This window comes from Aotus nancymaae, unplaced genomic scaffold (genome assembly GCF_030222135.1).
Source record: "Aotus nancymaae isolate 86718 unplaced genomic scaffold, 86718_ANA_hifiasm-v0.15.2.pri h1tg000022l_1, whole genome shotgun sequence".
NCBI lineage: Eukaryota > Metazoa > Chordata > Mammalia > Primates > Aotidae > Aotus > Aotus nancymaae.
The window spans coordinates 389,181-411,782 of NW_026988435.1; positions in this window are offsets into that span (position 1 = coordinate 389,181).

The window sequence follows — 22,602 nt, forward strand, 5'->3', positions numbered from 1 at the left end:
ATCAGAGCAAGACTCCACCTCAAAAAAAAAAAAAAAAGTATGATTTCATGAATCATATCCAAAGATAATTTTTTCTTTTCCTTTTTGAGACAGAGTTTTGCTCTGTCTCCAAGGCTGCGGTGCAGTGACACCATCTCTGCTCACCGTAATCTGTGCCTCTGAGGTTCAAAGGACTCTCCTGCCTCACCCTCCTGAGTAGCTGGTATTACTTGCAGGTGTGCACCACCACCACCTCACCCCCAGCTAATTTTTTTGGTATTCTTAGTAGAAATGGGGTTTCACCATGTTGGCCAGGCTGGTCTCCAAGACCTGACCTCAAATGATCCATTCCCCTGCCTCAGCCTCCCAAAGTGCTGGGATTTACAGGCATGAGCCACCGAGCCCAGCACGAAGAGAATTTTTTTCTTAGGTTCACAGTGTTTTTAACATGGGAGAATACTGTGAACAATCCTGACAGGGAATGTACTCAATAGTCAATTGATGTTGAAGCATTAACTATATTTAAATAGATAAGGTACATTAGTCCCATAGTGAGTGAGTTCCAAAATTTTTATTCATTTTCTTTCCTTTCTTTTTTTCTTTTTTTTTGAGTTCCAAAATTATTAAAGTTCAGTTGTTCAATTAGGATGGGAGCAGGCCTCTTGTAAAGTCAAGTCTAATCAACGTTTGAGTTATACCTTAATATGAATGGTCCTAGGGAGAAGTTAGCTTTGACCACCCCAGTGGAGATTCCAGATGACAAGTGAAGCCCCTTAGTGCAAAGAACAATGCTCATGTCACAGGCCAGGCTTGAAAGATTAGCTTTGGACTAGGCACAGGGGCTTATGCTTATAATCCCAGCACTTTGGGAGGCCGAGATGGGAGGATCACCTGAGCTCAGGAGTTCGAGACCAGCCTGGACAATGTGGCGAAACCCCATTTCTTTCCTTTTTTTTAAAATAGAGATAGTGTTTTTCCAAGTTGGTTGGACTGGTCTCAAACTCCCGACTTCAGCTGATCCACCTGCCTCAACCTCCCAAAGTGCTGGGATTACAGGTGTGAGCCACCATGCCCGGCCAAAACCCCATTTCTACTAAAAATACAAAAATTGGCTGAGTGTGGCATGCACCTGTAATCCCAACTACTCAGGAGGCTGAGGTAGGAGAACTGCTTAAACCTGAGAGGCAGAGGTTACAGTGAGCCACTGCACTCCAGCTTGGGAAGACAGAGTGAGACTCCATATCGAAAAAAAAAAAAAAAAAAAAAAAAGGCCAGGTGCAATGGTTCACACCTGTAATCCCAGTACTTTGGGAGGTTGAGACGGGCAGATCTCAAGGTCAGGAGTTCGAGACCAGCCTGACCAACATGATGAAACCCCATCTCTTCTAAAAATATAAAAATTAGCCGGGCGTGGTGCTGGGCACCTGTCAAATCCCAGCTACTTGGGAGGCTGGGGCAGGAGAATCACTTGAAGCCGGGAGGTGGAGGTTGCAGTGAGCTGAGACTTGCCATGGCACTCCAGCCTGGGTGACAGAGTGAGACTCTGTCTCAAAAAAAAAAAAAAGAAAAAAGAAAAGCTGGGCCCGGTGGCTCAGGCCTGTAATCCCAGCACTTTGTGAGGCAGAGGCAGGTGGATCATGTGATCAGGAGTTCGAGACTAGCCTGGCCAACATGGTAAAACTATGTATCTGCTAAAAATACAAAAATTAGCCAGGTGTGGTGGCATGCGCCTGTAATCCCCAGCTACTTGGGGAGCTGAGGCACAAGAATCTGTTGAACCCGTGAGGTGGAGGTTACAGTGAGCCAAGATTGCACCACTGCACTCCAGCCAAGAGGCTGAAGTGCAGTGGTGCAATCACAGCTCACTGCAGCCTCCAAATCCTGGGCTCAAGGGATCACCCTGCCTCCACCTTCAGGGTAGCTAGAACTACAGGTGTACACAACCACACTTGGCTATATATATATATATATATATTTGTATTTTTTGTAGAGCTGGGACCTCACAATGCTGCCCAAACTGGTCTCAAGTAATCTGCCTATCTGGGACTCCCAAAGTGTTGGGATCACAGGCGTGATCTTCCTCATCCCTCATATAGCATGCACTCTTTTTTTTTTTTTTTTTTTGAGACGGAGTTTCACTCTTGTTACCCAGGCTGGAGTGCAATGGCGTGATCTCGGCTCACTGCAACCTCCGCCTCCTGGGTTCAAGCAATTCTCCTGCCTCAGCCTCCCAAGTAGCTGGGACTACAGGTGTTCACCATCATGCCCAGCTAATTTTTGTATTTTTAGTAGAGACAGGGTTTCACCATGTTGACCAAGATGGTCTCGATCTCTTGACCTTGTGATCCACCCACCTTGGCCTCCCAAAGTGCTGGGATTACAGGTGTGAGCCACCGCACCCAGCCCAGATCTATTTCAACTTATATATTGGCCTCTGATGAAAACTTTAAATGCTAACATTAATTATATACATATAGTGAAATAACCCATTATATTTGTAGACTAGCTACAAAGCACAGAAGTGCCCTTAAAAAAAAACTGGCAGATTTATTTGTTTTTAGGAGAGTTTGCTGTTGTTGCCCTGGTTGGAGTGCAATGGCATGATCTTGGCTCACTGCAACCTCCGCCTCCCAGGTTCAAGTGATTCTCCTGTCTCAGCCTCACAAGTAGCTGGGACTACAGGCCTGGGCCCCCACACTAAGTTGCTTCTAAGGTAGCAGTCTTCTCACCTAATTCCTTCCTTCACCCCAACCAAAAATGTAACAAAGACTTAGGTTTACGCTGTATTTGTACTCATTGAAACACTAGGTGAAATCTGGGTAAAGTCAACTAAAGGAAAAATGGTTGTTTCATTGATTTGTACTTAAACCAGCCAGAGTAGTACTAATGTCATTATGATTCAGCAATATAAGACCTCTTTCTATAAATATTAGCATACCAACAATTCAGGGAATATAGTAAAACAGAGCCAAAAAGGGTGAGGAAATCAATAAAGTATGTTACAGCTTAACCCCTTACCTCAGAGTTAAAAAAAAATTTTTTTTTAGACAAAGGGTTTCACCAAGTTGACCAGGCTGACCTCAGGTGATCTGCCTGCCTCGACCTCCCAAAGTGCTGGAATTACAGGTGTGAGCCACTGTGCCCAGCCATACCTGTTTTGAAAAAATAAGTAAAGCCTCCCAATCCCAAAAAAGAGGAACATACCTTCATCACACCAATTTGTACTTTCTTTCTTTTTTTTTTTCTTTTTTTTGAAATGGAGTTTCACTCTTGTTACCCAGGCTGGAGTGCAATGGTGTGATCTCAGCTCACCACAACCTCCGCCTCCTGGGTTCAGGCAATTCTCCTGCTTCAGCCTCCTGAGTAGTTGGGATTACAGGCATGCGCCACCATGCCCAGCTAATTTTTTGTACTTTTAGTAGAAACAGGGTTTCACCGTGTTGACCAGGATGGTCTCAATCTCTTGACCTCATGATCCACCTGCCTCAGCCTCCCAAAGTGCTGGGATTATAGGCGTGAGCCACCGCACCTGGTCCCATTCTTCCTTTCTTTCATGTCCGAGAGAAAATTCTGCACCCGATGACTTGGGTGTAGTTTTTTTTTCTCTGTTTTAGGGAATCAAATTTTATTAAGAAACTACCAGTCCTTTTCTTCACTTTAGGGTTAAAAAAGGAGTAACTGTCTCTTCTGTTAAAAGAAACAGAAACAGGGAGGGAAAGAGGAGAGAGGACAAGAAAGTAGGGGAAGGGAAGTGGAGAGAGGAGACAGAGAAAAGAGAGAGAGAGGAGACAGAGAAAAGAGAGAGAGAGGAGACAGAGAAGAGAGAGAGAGGAGACAGAAGAGAGGAGAGAGGAGACAGAGACAAAGAGAAAAGAGAAAAAACAGAAGAGAGAGAGATAGGGAGAGAGGAATTTAATGCTTTTTAGGGTCCTTGTGTCAAGGCGACCAAAAGCTGCAGGGGCGGGAAACTCGCAGGCAGCCCAGCAGCTGAGAGTTCAGTTTTAAACTGACAAAAAAAGCGTTTTTTTTTTTCCTTTCTCTGCTGGCCACCAGCCCCACCCATCTTCCACACTGCCTCAGGGTGCAGTATTTGCATCTAAAATCTGGCTTTAAGAAAAGCTTTCTAACTCTTTGTAATGCAAGTGACTTGTTAGCACAGTAGTTAAGGTGTGGGGCCTGCAACTGCAAGGTTGTTGGTTCAAATCCTCAGTGAAGCCAGTCTTAAATTAGTGAAATCTCTTGGGGGAAATTTAAAAACTGAAGGAAAAACCAAATGGGGTTGTCTAGCTCCCGGCCTTGTAACCCACTCCAATGCATGACGGCCAACTTCAAGGTTGGGTTTTCAGGCCAATATGGAGTAAAATTAACCCCTGGAGAACTCTGCTCTTTATCTAAACTAGAATGGCCATCTTTTGGAATTGGGTGGCCTGGCACTGGGACCTAGGACTCAAAAAAAAAAAAAAAAAAAATTACCCAGGCTGTATGGAAAATGGTCGCAGGAACTCCTGGACACCCTGACCAGTTTCCACACATTAACCAATGGTTGGATTTAGTCCACCCCCGCCCCCACCCCGCTGTGGCTGAAACACTGCATAAAACAGGCTAAACTTCAGGTCATGTTAGCCAGCCCAAAGAAAGCCCCTTCTGGACCAGCCACTCTCCCCACCCCAGCGGAGGATCAGGAATTACCTCCACCCTACACAAGGCCCTCTGAACCAGGGCCTCAGCACCCACCTCAACAGTATTAGTAACCAAACCTTGTCCCCCTGCACACCCACAGTGGGTCCCCACACCCACCAGCAGTCCTTCCTCTCCAAAAGGCGCCCCCAACAGGAGAAGACAATTGGGGTCGCCCATACTTTGTTCACATCTCCTTCTTGTCAAGTGACTTACATAACTAGAAGGTGAAAGAAATTAAAGACAGGGCCGAAACACCAAGTGCTGGCACAAGCTTTATTAAGAGCAAGGGAAAAGCTGCCGGGCTGCACCCAAAATTGGCACGCAGCACCCATGGCATGGCAAAGGGAATTTTTATGGCCTGCAAGCCAGCAGATGCATCCAGTGTTAGGGGCTGTGAAGGGGGGGAGGTGCTGGGGAACTGCTAAGTTTAATAGTTCCTGGGAGGGTTTCCTTCTGGGGAACTGCTAAGATGGTGAGAGGGGAGGGTTAGAAACCTGTTGAGGTGGAAAGGGGGTCATGCTGGGAGGCTGGGGAGCTTAAGGCGGTGACAGGGTTTTACAATGGAGTAAGTTCTGTCAGAAGGCTCAACATCCCCCATTCTCTGAAAAGCCCCAGGCTTTGACAGGGCTCTTAGAATCTGTACTCTAGACTCATTGCCCCATTTGGGATGAATGCCAACAATTATTACTGATTCTGTTCACCACAGAGGAAAGAGGCAAAATTAGACAAGAAGCTCGAGAGCCATCATAGGTCCAGGGTGAGGAACAGTAGGAAAAAAAAATGGGGGACCAAATTAAAAAGGTTTTTCCCTCTACCTGACCCCAATGGAACCCCAACACCTTGGGGGGTCACCAGGCTCTCAACACTTTTCACCAATATCTTTTAGAAGGGGTTAGGGGAGCGGCCCACAAGCCCACTAGCCTCTCCAGGGCAGGAACTCTAACTCAGGGTCCACAGGAGTCACTGGCTGCCTTCCTTGACCGTCTACAAGAATCTTATCGCACCTACACTTCTGTTGACCTTGAGGCTCCAGAAAAATCAGTGGACCATCAATCTGGCTTTTGTTTCCCAGTCAGCCCCAGATATTAAAAGAAAGTTACAGAAGTTAGAGGGATTCCAGGGAATAAATTTAACCCAATGCACTCCAGCCTGGGTAACAAGAGCGAAACTCCATCTCAAAATAAAAAAATAAATAAATAAAATAAAAATAAATTTAACCCAATTGCTGGAAATTGCCCAGAAAGTTTTTAATAACAGGAATACTCCTGGAGCCATACAAAACAAAAAAGATTACCAAGGCGCAGTAATAGCAGCCCTTCAGAAGATAGATACAAGTCATTCCACGAGGGCAGGGGGTCTTGTAAAAGGGCCCTCGGAGTCCCTGGCCCCTATTAGGAAGAAACCGATGTGTTTACTGTAAAGAAGAGAAAATTAGAAAGAATGAGTACCCCCAGAGAAAAAGAGGAGTAATAGCTCAGGAAAATCCACTGAGGGCTATCCTGAATTTAGAAGGTCAGGATTGATGGGGCTGGGGCTCTTATTTACTAAGCCCCCAAAGCTCAGGGTCAAATTAAGAGTTGGGGACAAACCTGTCAGCTTCTTACTCGACATCAGGAGGCCCACTCGGTCCTTAGCCTCTGGGACCACTATCCAGTAAAAAAACAAGTATCCAAGGGGCCACAGAGAAAAAAAAACACAACAAGCCCTTGGACCACTAACTGACTAGATCTGGGGAACGGCACCATCACCCACTCCTTCTTAGCCATTCCAGAGTGTCTCTACCCACTCCTAGGATGAGACTTACTTCACAAACCTCAAGCAAATATTTCTTTCAGTGAGAGTCATGTTTGCCTCTCAATTCCTCCTCCCTTGGCGTCAGGGCCACCTCAGCAAATCCTCATCACCTGTCCTCTGTCAAACAAGTATCTCTTGCAGGAAACCTTATCCTCAGAGACTGATCAACCACCAACATCAGACCTCCTCCGCCAATTCCAAGAGAATGTACCTGGAGTGAGGGCCGAGACAAATTCCCAGGCTTGGCAAGTCACTGTAGCCCAGTTGTGGTTCAGTTACTAGCAATGGTAACTCCAGTCCAGATACGACAATATCCCATGAACCAGGAAGCCAGATGGGGAATTGCTCCATATATAACCAGACTCCTAAAAGGAAAGGTCCCTACTATCTGTAAGTCCCCCTGGAATAACCCCTTGCTCCCCATCTTAAAACCAGGCACAAAGGACTATTGACCTGTACAGGACTTAAGGGAGGTAAACAAATGAGTGGAAACTCTCCACCCTACGGTTCCAAATCCATACACCCTCCTAAGTCTCTTGGGTGCAGAACACCACCATTACACTATCTTGGATCTCAAGGACACATTCCTTTACATCCCACTAGCCCCTGTTAGCCAGCCCATACTTGCTTTTCAATGGACTGACCCCGATACTGGAGTCTCAGGTCAACTCACTTGGACAAGACTGCCTTAGGGGGTTAAAAACTCCCCCATTCTGTTTGATGAGGTACTTAGCCAAGATCTTGCTGCCTTCTGAGCTGAGTTCCCCGAGTGCACCCTACTCCAATACGTGAATAATTTACTCTGGACTAAAGAAACCCAGGAGACCTGTAAAGAGACCACCCAGTCATTATTAAAAACTCTACAGAAGCCGGGCGTGGTGGCTCACACCTGTATTCCCAGCACTTTGGGAGGCTGAGGCAGGTGGATCACAAGGTCAAGTGATCAAGACCATCCTGCTTAACACGGTGAAATTCCGTCTCTACTAAAAATACAAAAAATTAGCTGGGCACAGTGGCGCGTGCCTGTAATCCCAACTAATTGGGAGGTTGAGACAGGAGAATTGCATGAACCCAGGAGATGGAGGTTGCGGTGAACCGAGATCGCGTCATTGCTCTCCAGCCTGGATAAGAAGAACGAAACTATGTCTAAAAAAAAAAAAAGAAAAAAAGAAAGAAAGAAAAAAAATGACTATGAGGACCAGGGCCAGGGTGGTTGAGTTTACCTAAGGAGGGAAGGAGAGAGGGAGGGAGGGAGAGAGAGAGGGAGAGAGAGAGAGAAAGAAATACAGAAACACAGAGGCCGGGCGCGGTGGCTCATGCCTGCCATCCCAGCACTTTGGGAGGTCGAGGCAGGTGGATCACAAGGTCAGGAGCTCGAGACCAGCCTGGCCAAAATGTTGAAACCCTGTCTCTACTAACAATACAACAGAACAGTGAACACATCTTAAGCAACAAGGAGGGAAAGCTTGCACCCACCATATTCAACCGTCCCGGAGGTGTCAGTTACAGATTTTAGTAAGGGTCTGCCATCTGACTTGTGCACCTCAGTCATTGTCACTAGGCTGGACGAGTCTGGTCCCAGCCAGTGCAGTAGTTTCCAGTTCGGTGGAGGGATAAGACAGAATCAAAGAGGGGAAAGCCAAGCAAAAATGCCACCGTTACTTCAGCGACCATCGTCAAGTCACTTTGGAAAGCTGGGGAACGGGGATGGGAGCCTCCCAATAGCCCGGTAGCCACCGATGGGCTCTGAAAAGAGAGACGGGCTGCATATTCCGGGGCTCCGGGGCCGGTGGACATAAGCAGATTTGGAGGGATGTCTCCAGGGGCAAAAGGAGGAAGAACGGAAGGTTGAACAACACAGCTAACTTACACGGAACACGCCACATCTCCAGGTTCCCCACGCATGTGTGGAGGACTGAGTTTCAATAGATTGCAGCGAGGGAGCTGCTCTGCTCCATAGAAAACCCTGGCTCAGGGCCCGTCGTGGTGACTCAGTCCTGTAATCCCAGCACTTTGGGAGGCCGAGGCAGGCGGATCACCGGTGGTCACAAGAGCCAGACAGCCTGGCCAACATGGGGAAAGTAGCAATGCAAAAATTAGCAGGGTGTGGTGAGCACCTGTAATCTCAGCTACTCAGTGGGCTGTGGCAGGAGAATTGCTGGAACCCGGGAGGCGGAGGTTACTGTGCACCAAGTTCACCCTACTGGACTCCAGTCTGGGCGACAGAGCAAGACTCCGTATTAAAAAAAAAAATTAGGCAGGCATTGTAGTGCATGCGTGTAATCCCATCTACTCAGGAGGCTGAGGTGGGAGAATTGCTTAAACACGGGAAGCGGTGGTTGTAGTGAGCTGAGATCATGCCACTGCACTTGAGTCTGGGTGAGAGTGGGACCTCATCTCAAAAAATAAAAATGGAATAAGAAAATGCTGACCCTTAATCAGGGCATCTAGGACTAGTTTAACATCAGGCTTCCCACAATCTCGTTATGTGATGGGCCAGGGGAAGACTCTCTTTCTGGTCACACCTCATTTCCCAGGAGGAGGTGCTCTCCAAAATGGACCCCGGTCCCAGTGATGGCTGTGGTGGACTGGCCCGCTGAGGAGACATAGGAGACTATCTGAGGCCAATCGAGGCTCTGCGGCTGCCCTATCCTTCCGCCTAGGCGGGAAATTGACTTAGAGGCATCAATAATAATCTCACAGATGGTAGCTTCACCCCATTGGCTACTCGGCCAAGTACATACACCAAACGTCTGAACCTGTGGTTTCTAGAGTACTGTAACAACACATAGGCAACAACACATGGGGCATACATACAGTAAAACTAACCTGTCTCACACGTTTCTAACCTTGATGATTTCCAAGCATATGCACTGCTCTGGGGTGAATCCATTCCAGTCTGCCTTGCCCTTCAAAAAGAAAAGATAACTCACCAGGTGCGGTGGCTCAAGCCTGTAATCCCAGCCTGGAAAACATGATGAAACCCCAGTCTACTAAAAATACAAAAATTGGCTGGGCGCAGTGGTGGGCACTCGTAATCCTAGCTACTCAGAAGGCTGAGGCAGGAGAATCCCTGGAACCCAGGAGGTGGAGGTTGAAGTGAGCTGAGGTCGTGCCATTGTACTCGAGAAAGAAAAGAAAAGAGAACTCTCTCCAGGTCTCCCATCTGCTTTTGCAGGATCAGAAATGTGATTGGGGCAAAGGTTGAGAGGAGGGCCCAGGGGACAAAAGGGGGAGGAGCAAAGGCTGGAGGCACCTTAGCTCACTCTGGAATGTTTCCAATCTGGGTGAGGATGACTCAGGGGAAAAGCTGACTCATTGCTTTTTCCCAACATGCATTCATTTACTTCTAGGAAGTGCCATTTAGTTTCATATAATTTACATATACCCGGCTTCACTGCATCTGTAGAGATTTAGGATAGTTCTTGTTCATGGTAAGTCCAAGTGTGGAGCTTCAGTGCATTTATCATTGTGAACCTTGAAAACCTAAGTCAGGTCTCAGTTATTTTAGAAAGTTTATTTTGCTAAGGTAGGAGAATCGCTGGAACCCAGGAGGCGGATTTTGTAGTGAGCCCAGATGGCGCCATTGCACTCCAACCTTCTGCAACAAAAGCAAAACCCAGTCTCAAAAAAAAAAAAAAAAAAAAAAAAAAGAAAAAAATCAAAAAAGAAAAGAAAAGAAAGAAAGAAAAATAAATAATAAAAGAGCAATGAGGCCCAGCCAGGGTGGAGGTTTCCTAGGCAACAAGGCCTTGTGGGAAGGGAGGGAAGGAGTGCCTCTGAGTTCAGAGTGGGTGGGGCTCCAGAGAAGCCACGGCTTTACCTGGTCGTTCTCCGGCAGCCAGAAGTTTTGCCTGCAAGTTTAACACCTACGTTTTCAATAAAAATGACCGCTAGGTGATGCCAAATGACAAGCGAACGACATGCCAGCCAGGAGTGAGTGGGATCCCTGGTTTAGGGGTGAGTGATGAAGGGGAAGGATGTGAAGGCACATGGGATCGTCAGTCTTCTGATTTCTGTTTGATTATGTTACTGGCCAAGAGCACCCTCCCAGACAGTCCCCACAGCTCTTCGACCAATGCCCCTAGGTAAAAGAATACCATTTCTCAGAAAACAGTCAGACACGCAGGTATGCTAACATGAGCACACCATATGTATACAACTTTATATCATGATAGTGAGCTTTCTTTTGCTAAATGTCTTCGTAATGGATTTCACTAGAAAGTATTGTTAAAAATATCAAATTATAAAAATGGGCACAGTGGCTCATGCCGGTAATTCTAGCACTTCTACAGACCAAGGTGGAAGAATGGCTAGAAACCAGGAGTTTGAGACTAACCTGGGCAACACAACGAGAGAGATTAGCACTACATAAAAAAATTGCCAAGCGTTGTGGAACATGTCTATATTCTCAGCAATGCAGGAAGCTGAGGCAGGAGGAGTGCTTAAGCCCAGAAGTTCACTGTTGCAGTGAGTGAGCTACGCACAGGCGACCAGAGCTTTTTCTGTTCTGTGCTTCTTAAATTTTCTTCTGTTTCTTTATTTTTTATTCTTTATTTTTTTTGAGACAGAGACTTTGTTGCCCAGGCTGCAGAGAAATGGCACCATCTTGGCTCACTGCAACTTCTGTCTCCAGTGTTCAAGCAATTCTCCTGCCTTAGCGTCCTGAGTAGCTGGGATTACAGGCACCCGTCCCCACGCCTGGCTAATTTTTGTATTTTTAGTAGAGACGGGTTTTCATAATATTGGCCACGCTGGTCACGAACACTGCTTAAATTTTCAATATGGGCCGCCTCTAGGTGACACCCAACGACAACCAAAACAAGTGTCAACCTGGAATATGTTGGATCCCTGATGGAAGGGTAAGCAAAGAAGTGGAGGGGACAGAGGCACAGGGAGTCGAGCATTTTCTCGTGATTTCCCTTGGACATTGTTTCTGAATGCAGGCCATCATCCCAGATGGTTTCCAAAACAATTCAACCAGAGCCCCTGAGAATAATAGCCTCACTCTCTGCCCATCGGATCGTCGGGAACTTCCATTTACCCAGAGAGAAGAGTGCTCCATTGGTGCATGGCACAGATACAGATAGAGGCAGGAGCTACCTCAGACAGAAGGCCAGTCTTCAGGCTTTCACAGTAGACCATAGCTTCAATCTCTCACCAACTCAGAGTAGCAATATGTGTCACCATAGAATGAAGTGAATAAAATGCGTACTCTGAACAAAGCGTTTCACAGATAAGATGGTATTCACACTCACTGTTGTCCCTGGCCAGTTGTTTCTTCCACAGTGCTTATTACTTAATCATGTTTCACAATGTTCACCCTCTTGTGAATCAGTTAGGAATCTTGTTCCATGACTCCTGGAATTCCAATATTGGACATCACTAGAAGACCATGAATGCTATCCTAGCCTGGTAGCAATGAAGTACTTTCTAAGAAAATACACCTACACACAAACGCAAGCATATATGGACATATGTGTATGCGTGATATCTGTATAGTTTTACACTGTGATCATGAACTTTCTTTCCCTCGATAACTTTGTGATAGCTTTCACTACATAGTGTTTAAAATATCAAATTATAGGGGCCGAGTGTGGTGATTTATGCCTTTAGTGCCAGCACTTTGCAGGCCAAGCTGGGAAAATTCTTGAGGCAGGTACTGTGAAACCAGCCTGGAAAACACAGCCAAATCCCATCTCTACTAAAAATAACACAAAATCAGCTGGGCATTGTGTCGTGCACATGTAGTCTCAGCTACTAAAGAGGCTGAGGCAGTGACTGCTTAAGACCAGGAATTTGAGATCTCATAATCCCCACTCCTGCAACACATCTGTGACTCATGAATTGATTAGATGGTCAACGACATGTAGAAAACATGATTACAGAATTCATGAAAAAAAAAGGGAAAGTATTTTGTGGATAAACAACTCTCACTGGGTAAATAACATAAAGATATGTATGTTCCATGTGAATGTCCACCATGGGGTGACCACATCAGAGTAGGATGTTGATAATAACGTGGACAGAATGACTTGTTCTGTGGGTATCGGTCGTTCTTATTTTCCTGCCACCCCAGTCATCATCCCATGGACTTATGAACAAGGTGAACATAGTAGCAGAAATAAAAGCAATGCACAGCCTAAGCAACATGAACTTTGAATCCCAAAGTCCAGTATGGATGCAGCCAACTCTGAGTGTTCAATCTGACAGCACCACAGATCAACATTGAGTTTTTGATATGATGTAATTTCTACGATGATTCTCCAGGTGCCTGATAGTACATTTATTACACTTAATAACTTTATAATATAAGGGGAAACAGTTTGTACTCAATGGAGTAGGCTCTCACCATGGATATAAATTTGTTTTCCTTGCATAAAATTCTTCTGCCAAACCTGCCATCCATGGACTCACAGACTCCATTATTTACCGACATGGTATTCCACTTAGCATTGCTCAGACAAAGAAATCCACTTCACAGCCAAAGTGTAGCAATGTGCTCATCTTTATGGAATCCAGTGGACTTACCATGCTTTCCATTATCAAATCAAATCATATCAAATCAAGTCTGTATTTTAGAGTCATGAATGGTGAAGAAAAATAATGAAAGAACTCTGAGTTCCTGAATGACTACATGGAGAGGAGGGACCTTTTTAACCTGGTCACCCAACAGCACTGTTATGTGTGGTAGAATATGCTGTTAACCTACTGCAAATTAGGGAGGTGGTATCTGACACTTCAGCATAAGCTAAAACATGCACTTAAATACCTAGTTACTGAATTAATTTAAAATGCATTCTTATTACTATAAGAATGACTATTTAAGATGACAAATGTTAAGTTGGTCTGGCAATTTTTACCTTTCCATTTTGACCATACTATGTTATATTAGAGAACTTGAACCACACAAAACAATTGTGTTATGAATTTAATAAACAGATAAAATCAAACAAATAATCAAATAAAACAGATTTTATTTATTTGAGAAGGTGTTTTTCACAGTAAACTTAGATAGGACATCTTAACTTCACGATTTTATATTCTACAAAAATATAATTAATTCAATTTAATCTGCTCTAATTTTTAATTAAATTGAATTATTTTTATGAGGATCATGATATTTAAATAAAAGTTACCTGATTTTTTATATCATAATTTACAGATTCTGCTTCTACAAATTGTCTACAGGGACCATTATTTCTACAAATTCCACTTTCCAATATCTTCCACTCTCATCCCATTTGAATAAAAACATCCTTTTTTGGACACACTTACAAGGGTCAAGCAGATACAACTACACGGTGGTTCACATCATTTTCTGGGGGGAATTTAAAAGTGTTTCTATATGCAAACATTCTGTTGGCCAACGATCAAATTAAAAAAACCTGACATTTGTTAAAAATTGGGAAGGAAGACTTTAATACAATTGCAGTAGTTGTTATGGCCATTGTAATAGGGCTCAGAAATTGATCATAACTCTAAACACTGACAACTCAGGATTTGTATTCAATAAGCGGAATAAATCAGTGGATAAAAAATTACTGAAAAATGTTCGCTAAAATATCAAAGGAAGAGGAATTTTTTTTCTTTTCCTTTTTCTTTCTTTCTTTTTTTTTTATTTAGAGGCAGGCAAGCCGGATTGCATTTATTTATTTATTTATTTATTTTTTTTTTTTTAATTTATTTATTTTAGCCAAAACCTTGCTCTGTCACCAGGCTGGAGTGCCCTGGTGAAATCTTGGCTCACTGCAACCTCTGCCTCCTCGGTTCAAGCAATTCTTTGCCTGAGTCTCCCGAGTAGCTGGGACCACAGGCACGTGCCACTACACCTGGCTAATATTTTTGTATCTTTTTTTTTTTAAGAAGGGAGAGAGAGAGGGAAAGGGGTGAGGGAGGAAGAGAAAAAGAGAAGAAAGAAAGAAAGAAAGACAAAGAGAAAGGGGGAGAGAGAACAGGAGTCTTGCTGTATTGCCCAGGCTGGAATGCAATCTAAAAATAGATATTGAAAACCTCTTTTATACCGATAATTGTGCTTAACAGTGAGGACAGGAAAGGATAAGGGAAGAAAATAACAAACAAACAGCCAACCAATATTTAATTTAAGTCTGTGAAATGCTATGCAAATGCTGAAGAGTGATTTACTTCCAATTATGTGGTCACTTTCAAAATAGGTGTAATGTGATACTGAGAAAAATGTATGTTCTATGGACCTGGGGTGAAGAATTTTATATTCACTGAGTTTACTTGTTCCAGGTCTGAGTTCAAATCATAGATGTCCCTGTTAATTTTCTATCTAGTTGATCCATCAAATATTAACAATGTGGTGTCAGAGTCTCCCGCTATTGTGTGGGAGTCCAAGTCTCCTTATAAGTCATTAAGAACTTGTCTTATGTATCTGGGTGCTCCTGTATTGGGTGCATATATATTTATAATCATTAACTCCTGTTGTTGCTTTGATCCTTTTACAACTATGTAATGTCCTTCTTTGTTTCTTTTAGTCTTTGTTACTATTAAAGTCTATTCTGTCAGAGAAGAAAGTTATAACTCCTGTTTATTTATTTATTTATTTATTGCTCTCCATTTGATTGGTATGTCTTCCACCAACCCTTTGTTTTAAGTCTTAGTATGTCCTTGCTTATGAGATGGATCTGGATAGAGCGTACCGATGGGTTTTGACTTTTTATTCAATTTGCCTGTCTGTGTCTTTGATTGGGGCATCTAATCCATTTAAATTTAGGATTAATATTGATATTTGTGAGTTTGATATTGTCCTTTAATGCTAGCTGGCTATTTTTCCCATTAGTTGATGTAAATTCTTCATTACAGAAATACTCTTTACCTTTTAGTAAGTTTTTGGGATGACTGATACTTGTTGTTCCTTTCTGTGTATAGTGCTTCTTTCAGAAGCTCTTGTAAAGCAGGCCTGGTGGTGATGAAATCTCTGAGTGCTTGCTTGTTCACAAAAAAATTTATTTTTCCTTCATTTATGAAGCTTAGTTTGGCTGGATATGAAATTTCAGGTTGAAAATTCTTCTCTTTAGGGATATTGAATATTGACCCCCACTCTCTTCTAGTTTGTAAAGTTTCTGCTGAGAGATCTCCTGTGAGTCTGATAGGCTTCCTTTTATGGATAACCTGACCTTTCTCTCTAGCTGCCCTTAGAATTTTCTCCTTTATTTCAACTCTGCTGAATCTAATGATTATGTGTCTTGGGGTTGCTCTACTTGAGGAATGTCTTTGTGGTGTTTCTGTATTACCTGGAGTTGAGTATTGTCCTGCCTTACTAGGTTAGGAAAGTTTTCCTGAATAATATGCTGAAGAATATTTTCCAGCTTGGATTTATTCTCTTCATGACGTTCAGGTACACCTATTAAACATAAGTTAGGTTTTTTCACATAGTCCCATATTTCTTGGAGACTTTGCTCGTTCCTTTATACTCTTTCTTCTCTGATCTTGTCTTCTCGTTTCATTTCATTAAGTTGGTCTTCGACCTCTGATATCCTTTCTTCTGCTTGATCAATTCGACTCTTAAAACCTGTGCATACTTTGTGGAGTTCTTGTATTGTATTCTTCAGTTCCATTAATTCACTTATATTCCTCTCTAAATTGTCTATTCTTGTTAGGATTTCGTCAAACCTTTTTTCAAGGTTCTTACTTTCTTTACATTGGGCTAGAACATGTTCTTTTAACTCACTGAAGTTTCTTATTATCCACATTCTGAAGCCTAATTCTGTTAATGGAATGCACTCATTCTCCATCAGGACTTGGTCCCTTGTTGATGAGGAGTTGTGATCCCCTGTAGAGGGAGATGCATTCTGATTTTGGGTATTCTCAGCCTTTTTACACTGGTTTCTTCCCATCATTGTAAATTTATCCACCTGTCATCTTTGTAATTACCAACTTTCAAATTAGGTCTCTGAGTGGATGTCGAACTTGTTGATTCCCAGCGCCAGAATCTGAGCAACCCACTGTGTGGCTAAAACAGTGACGTTAAGATTCGTGGTGCTTTTCTGCCTGGGAATCTCTAGTCTGGCTTTCTTCTTGAGCCCCTTTTTCAATTAGCTGAATAGGTGACTCTGCCTTCCAGGAGCTCCAAACATCAACCAAAAGGGGACCCAGTCCGGTTTATTCTGCACTGGGAATTGCTGCACTGGGGCGCCAGCAAAACTGCTGCACCAGCCACAAGATTCGCACTGGTGACCCGTGGGGTTCCTCTGCTGGGAGTCTCCTGGTCAGTGAACAACAAAAATTCATCTGAAAGTGTGGCATCCTCTCGTTCTCTGCACTTTCACTGGGAGCTACAATCCTGAGCTGTTAGTAATCGGCCATATTGTTTATCTAGGAAGAGGAATTTTTTCTAACAGAATTCTGGCTACAGGCTGACTATCAAGAAAGGAGAATCTGAATCTGAGTGGATGCAAAGGATATGTGGAATATGCTAAGTCTTAACAGGATTTCTGAAAATGAGCTTGTTAAACCACAAGCAGCGTAATAAGTCAAGGTTGGCATAGTCAAAGAAAGGGTTCAGTTAATCTTGACTAACCTTTGGTCATGAAGGATGTTTTTATCACAACCAAGACTTTTTTCATTGGGTCTGAAAAGAAATAAACACCAAAAAAATTTTTGTTTGGAAAATGAATGCCCACTTTATCTGTGAAAAGCTCCACCTTCTCCTGTTTATCTTTGAATTTAATGTAGAAAAAGAGCACTTGTCATTGCCACAGTTCTTATTTTTCTTTCATTTTTAAAAACAGATTCACTTTTATGCAAGCATCAACTTACCAAACACAGAGGTTATAGCTCCTGACCACTATTGAAGCTAACAATGACTAGAGGACATTTAAGACAATTGGGCATAATCAAAAGTATTGATGGGACTTTGGGAAGACTCCTCAGATGGAGCTGACACAGTTGCATGAGCCACTTTGACCTTGAGTTTTTCCTCCTTCTTGCTCTTTGAAATGCACATAGTTTTTGGTGCAGGCTGGTGCTCCTACAGCCATCTAGGGCCAGAGACAGCCTACAGGATAAAAACCATCTACCAAAATACTGTAGCAGATAAGGGTGCCAAGAGGGCTGACTAGAAGTGGCTATGGTATGTGGCTCTCATGGAAAGAAATAAAGGGGGAAAGTAAATACAGCACCTTCAACTGAAACACTCAGGTATTTGCATTGGGACTAATGAAGAATGGAAAAAATCAAGGCATGGCAACCACTCACCCAGAAGTAACACAAACCCAAGGGAACCTGCCCTGTCCAGGGAAGCAGTGAGTAAATGTGTGACCCTGGGAAGCCACACTTCTCCCATGGATCTCTGCAACCTCAGTTCAGGAGATTTTCTTATGAACCCATTCCACTAGGGCCTTTGGTTTGACACACACAGCTATATGGTCTTGGTAAAACAACTGCTGAGACACAAACAGAATCTCAGGAGCTTTACATACTTTGCTCTGGGATCTCTGGAAAAGATGACTGCAACTCAGACAAGGTGGGAGGTTAGACCTCTGTAAACATCCCTAGAGAGGAAGCTGAATCCATGGGCCTGAGCAGCATCAGTCTGTGGGCCCCATTTCCATGATGCCTCACATGATAAGACTCATTGGCTTGGAATTCCAGCCAGCTCCCAGCAACAGTGTTGCACTTACTTGGGATGAAACAAAGTTCTTGGAGGCAGGGGCAGGCTGCCATATTCGCTATTTGAATGACTCAGCCATTCCAGCCTAGACTTAGGAGAGTCCAAATAAAACTGATGGCAGACGGAGGGAACCCTCAGCACAGCACAGTGGCTCTACCAAAATGTGGCCAGACTGCTTCTTGAAGTGGGACCCTGATGCATTTTTTATCTAATGGTGGGGCCTTTGCCAGAGCCTCCAGACAGCTCCTTTCATATTCTCCAGCAGGCAGAATTTTGATTTCTTCCTGGATGCAGTGCCCAGTGGAAGGAGTGGGCCTCTATATTTGCTGTTTGGACAACTCAGCCATTCCAGCCTGTTGGCTTAGGAGAATCCAAATCATTCAGGAGCAGAAGGGGTACCCCAGCACAGCACAGTGGTTCCATCATAATGTAATTCAGCCTCTCAGCTATGGAGAGCCCAACCTGATGAGGTGTAGAAATGGTACCAGCACAGCATGGCTGATCTGTGAAAGTGAAGCTAGATGGCTTCTTTAAGTGGGTCTCCAATCTTGTTCCTCTTTGCTGGGTGAGACCTACCAACCAGGGTCTCCAGGCACTTCCTACAGGTGTGTTTAAGCCAGCAAGAGGTCTGCACCTCCCCTGGGATGGAGCTCCCAAAGTGGTGGGCTCCTATATTTCTTGCTTTACAGCCTTCAGTGGTGATACTTCCAGTTACTGGGAAATGTGAGGTAACTGGAGACTGGAGTAGAAGCCCTACAAACTGTAACAGCCCTACAGAAAATAGTCAAACTCTTAAAAGAAAAATAAACAAATAAACAAAAAGCAATTCAAAGGTTAGCAACCTCAAACATTAAAGGTAGATAAGCACACAAATGTGAGAAATAATTAGCTCAAGAATACTAAAAACTCAAAAATCAGAGTGCCCTCTTTCCCCAAAATGACCACATTTCCAGCAAGCTTTCAGAATAAGCCTGAGGTTGAGATGGCTGAAATAACAGAAGTAGATTCCAGTATGTGGATAAAAATGAACTTCACTGAGCTAAAGGAACATGTTCTAACTCAATGCAAGAAAGTTAGAGATTGCAATATATATAACATTTCAGGAGCTGATAAAAAATTAGCCAGAATAGAGAAGAACTTAACCAATGTGACAGTGCTGAGAAACACAATACAATAATTTCACAATGCAATCACAAGTATTAATAGAAGAATAGACCAAGCAGAGGAAAGAATCTCAGAGCTTGAAGACTGTGTTTCTGAAATAAGACAGGCAGACAACAATGGAAAAAAAGAATGAAAGAAATAAACAAAATCTCTGAGAAATATGGGATTATGTAAAGAGACCAAATCAATAACTGATTAGTATACATGAAAGAGTTAGGGAGAGGCTTGGCATAGTGGCTCATGCCTGTAATCTCAGTACTTTGGGAGGCTAAGGTGGGTAGATCACCTGAGGTTGGGAGTTTGATACCAGCCTGACCAAAGTGGAGAAACCCCATCTCTATTAAAAATACAAAATTAGCTGGATGTGGTGGTGCATGCCTGTCATCCCAGCTACTCTAGAGGCTGAGGCAGGAGAATTGCTTGAACTTGAGAGGCAGAGGTTGTGGTGAGATGAGATCATGCCATTGCACTCCAGCCTGGGCAAAACTCCATCTAAAAAAAAAAAAAAAAAGGAAAGAAAGAGTTGGGGAGAACAAAACCTAGTTGGAAAAAATATTTCAGTATACCATCCATGAGAACTTTCCTAACCTTGTTATACAGGCCAACATTAACATCCAGAAAATGCAGAGAACTCTAGTAAGATGCACCATGAAAAGATCATACCAAAGACATATAATCATCAGATTCTCCAAAGTTGAAATGAAAAATTATTACTAGCCACTACAAAAACACACTGAAGTACATGGACCATTGACGCTATCAATTAGCAGCATAAACAAAGTTTGCAAAATAATCAGTTAGCATCAAGATAACAAAATCAAATCTACATATAACAATAATGACATTAAATGTAAGTGGGCTAGATGCCACAATTAAAACACACAGAGTAGCAAGTAAATAAAGAACCAAGACCCATTGGTATGCTGTCTTCAAGACACTCATTTCACATGAAGTGACACATATAGGCTCAAAACAGAGGGATGGAGAAAACTTTACCAAGCAAATGAAAAACAGAAAAAGCAAGGGTTGCAATCCTAGTTTCCAACAAAATAGACTTTAAACCAACACAGGAAGAAACAAAACAAACAAGCAAACAAACAATAAAAGACAAAAAGAGTCATTATATAATGGCAAAGGATTCAATTCAACAAGAACTAACTATTCTAAATATATGTGCACCCAACACAAGAGTACCCAGGTTCATGTAATAATTTTCTAGAGATCTTTAAAGAGGCTTAGACCCCCCCTACACAATAATAGTGGCAGACTTTAACACCCCACTGACAATATTAGACAGATTATTGAGAAAGAATATTAAAAAAGATATTCAGGATATGAACCTAGCTCTGGATCAAATGGATGTGATGAATATTTACGGAACTCTCCACCCCAAAACAGCAGAATGTAAATTCTTCTCATCACCACATGGCACTATTTCTGAAATCTGTCACATAGTCTGAAGTGAAACACTCCTCAGCAAATGCAAAAGAACTAAAATCATAATAAACAGTGTCTCAGACCACAGCACAATCAAACTAGAGCAGAAGATAAAGAAATTTACCAAAAACCATAAAATTAAGCAGAAATTGAATAACCTGCTCCTGAATGACTGTTGTCAAGTATTAAGAAATTCTTTGAAACCAATGAAAGCAAAGACAAAACATACCAGAATCTCTAGGACACAGCTAAAGCAGTGTTAAGAGAAAAATATATAGCACTAAATGCCCACATTAAAAAGCCAGAAAGTCAAGTTAACAACTTGACATCACAACTGAAATAACTACAGATATAAGAGCAACGAATGTCTACAGCTAGTAGAAGACAAAAATTAACCAAAATCAGAGCTGAACTGAAGGAGATAGAAATATAACAAATAATTCAAAAGATCAAAAAATTCAGAAGCTGTTTTTTTCTTAAAAACTAATTATGGAGGAGAGAGATCCAAGATGGCTGACCGCTAGCAGCTTGGGATTGTAGCTCCCAGTGAAAGTGCAGAGAACGAGAGGATGCCACAGTTTCAGATGAATTTTTGTTACTCACTGAGCAGGAGACTTCCAGCGGAGGAGCCCCACAGGTCGCCAGTGCTACTCTTGTGGCCAGTGCAGTGGTTTTGCTGGTGCCTCAGTGTGGCAGTTCTTGGTGCAGAGTGAGTGGGACTGGGTCCCCTTTTGGCCAATTCCCAGGCAGAAAAGCACCATCAATCTTAACACAGCTGTTTTGGCCAGTGCAGTGGATTGCTCAGATTTTGGCACTGGGAATCAACAAGTTGGATATCCACTCAGAAACCTAATTTGAAAGTCGGAAATCACAAAGATGACAGGTGGATAAATTTACAATGATGGGAAGAAACCAGTGTAAAAAGGTTGCGAATACCCAAAATCAGAATGCCTCCCTCTACAGGGGATCACAGTTCCTCATCAGCAACAGAACAAGCCCTGATGGAGAATGAGTGCATTCCATTAACAGAAGTAGGCTTCAGAAGGTGGATGATAAGAAACTTCTATGAATTAAAAGAACTTGTTCTAACCCAATGCAAAGAAACTAAGAACTTTGAAAAAAGGTTTGACAAAATGCTAATGAGAATAGACAATTTGGAGAGGAATGTAGGTGAGTTAATGGAGCTGAAAAACACAACATGAGAACTTCGCAAAGTATGCACAAGTTTTAACAGTCGAATTGATCAAGCAGAAGAAAGGATATCAGAGTTCGAAGATCAACTTAATGAAATAAAATGAGAAGTCAAGATTGGAGAAAAAAGGATAAAAAAGAATGAGCAAAGTCTCCAAGAAATATGGGACTATGTGAAAAGACCTAATCTACGTTTGATAGGTGTACCTGAATGTGACGAAGAGAATGAATCCAAGTTGGAAAATACTTTTCAGGAGATTATTCAGGAAAACTTTTCCAACCTAGTAAGACAGGACAATATTCAACTCCAGATAATACAGAGAACACCACAAAGATATTCCTCAAGAAGACCAACCTCAAGGCACATAATCGTCAGATTCATTAGGGTTGAAATGAGGAGAAAATACTAAGAGCAGCCAGAGAGAAACGTCAGGTTGCCCACAAAGGGAAGCCTATCAGACTTACAGCAGATCTCTCAGCAGAAATTCTACAAGCCAGAAAAGAGTGGGGGCCAATATTTAACATCCTTGAAGAAAAGAACTTTCAACCCAGAATTTCATATCCAGCCAAACTGAGCTTCACAAGCGAAGGAAAAAATAAAATCTTTTTCAAACAAGCAAGTACTTAGAGAATTCACCATCACCAGGCCTGCTTTGCCGGAGCTATTGAAAGAAGCACTATACATATAAAGAAGCAACCAGTATCAGCCTTTCCAAAAA